Genomic DNA, 1,533 nt, shown 5'->3' with positions numbered 1-1,533 from the left:
CGGATATTTTTAATTTGATTATCGGGGAAATTGGCTCTTATTGTATGATTTGAGCTAAAACTCGGGCAAATGCTACATTTCGAGTAGCTAAAAAGCTCACATGTGACCCCCTTGAGGATGCGTCTATTAAGACCAAGAAATAGTGGAATGGTCCACACGGAGGATGAATAGGCCCACAAATATCCCCTTGGATTCTTTCTAAAAATGATGGGTTTCATGTATCAGTTTAGTTTGTGAGGGCCGAATTATAAGTTTGCCCAGAGAGCATGCTGCACATGATAAGTTTTGTAGTAGCAAAACTTTTAAGTTTTTTTAAGAGGGTGCCCGGTTGCACTTTTGGTTATTCGTCTCATCATTATGCTACCTGGGTGACCTAAACGGTCATGCCATATATTGAATGTGTCTTTATCTAACAGCTTTTGGTTACTCACCATTTATGATTCGATAGGATTGATAGTAGTAAAATATAATCCAGAGGATAATACTTTTAATTGTTCAATAATGGTTTCTTGACCATTTTTGTTTGAAGTAATTTGAAGATATTCAATTTTATTTTCAAATATTGTTTTTAGGTGGTAACCGTTTTTTTTTCGAATATCTTTAAAGCTGAGTAAATTTCTTCTGGATTTACTAGAATATAGTGCATTATCAATAGTTAATTGGGTACCCAAAGATAATGTTATGTGTGCTCTGCCGGAGCCTTCGATAAGGTTACTGACACCAGATATAGTACCAATCGGTGTCTCTGCCGGAGACAAACTCAGAGAAAAATCTCATATCTTTGAGAATAGTGTTAGTACTACCGCTATCTACCAGACATTCATTACCAATAATAGCTCTGCTGGAGCTGGTATACATTGAGATGTAATTACATGTCTGAATCATATAAAATTTATTGGTCTAACATCTTACGACCTTTTATAACTTGATAATGAGAAAGTATGACACTTCAGGTGCCATATCTTAGCATATTTGTACCCTTTCATTAAGTGAACGTATCATAACTTTGGTTTAGTTATGTTATTCAATACTTTTTGTATACATAAATAATAGCATACAAAATACATATTATACAATGCATGACATTATAACATATCACCATATAAAATGAGTTATAATAAAATTTTATGAAACAATATTTTTGTTTGTCATCACTTATAAGCAAACATATATAATTCATGTATTAACCTACCATGGCTAACTAGTTGCATGCGTATCGTTAATTAAAATATTTGTCACTCTACTTTAAAACAAAAGGACCATAAACCATATATAAGACCCGGGTTATGAGAATCGAAGATGTTCGAATCCAAGAACGATGTTGATGCGGATTGCCGGTTAATCCCAGTGGAGAATCTTCGTGCTGATAACGTGATAAAAACCAAAGAGAAAAGAGATAAACTGAAATCAATCCTTCACAATATTTAACATTACAATATGTAGATAAACATAACTATAAACCCTAAAGCCCATAAGTAATAGATTGGTCCTAAAATGTCTGGTTTATAACAGTTTTATATTATTTATAATTTT

Source organism: Helianthus annuus, chromosome 16 (assembly GCF_002127325.2).
Source record: "Helianthus annuus cultivar XRQ/B chromosome 16, HanXRQr2.0-SUNRISE, whole genome shotgun sequence".
Classification (NCBI taxonomy): Eukaryota; Viridiplantae; Streptophyta; class Magnoliopsida; order Asterales; family Asteraceae; genus Helianthus; species Helianthus annuus.
Note: the sequence above shows the minus strand (reverse complement) of the source record.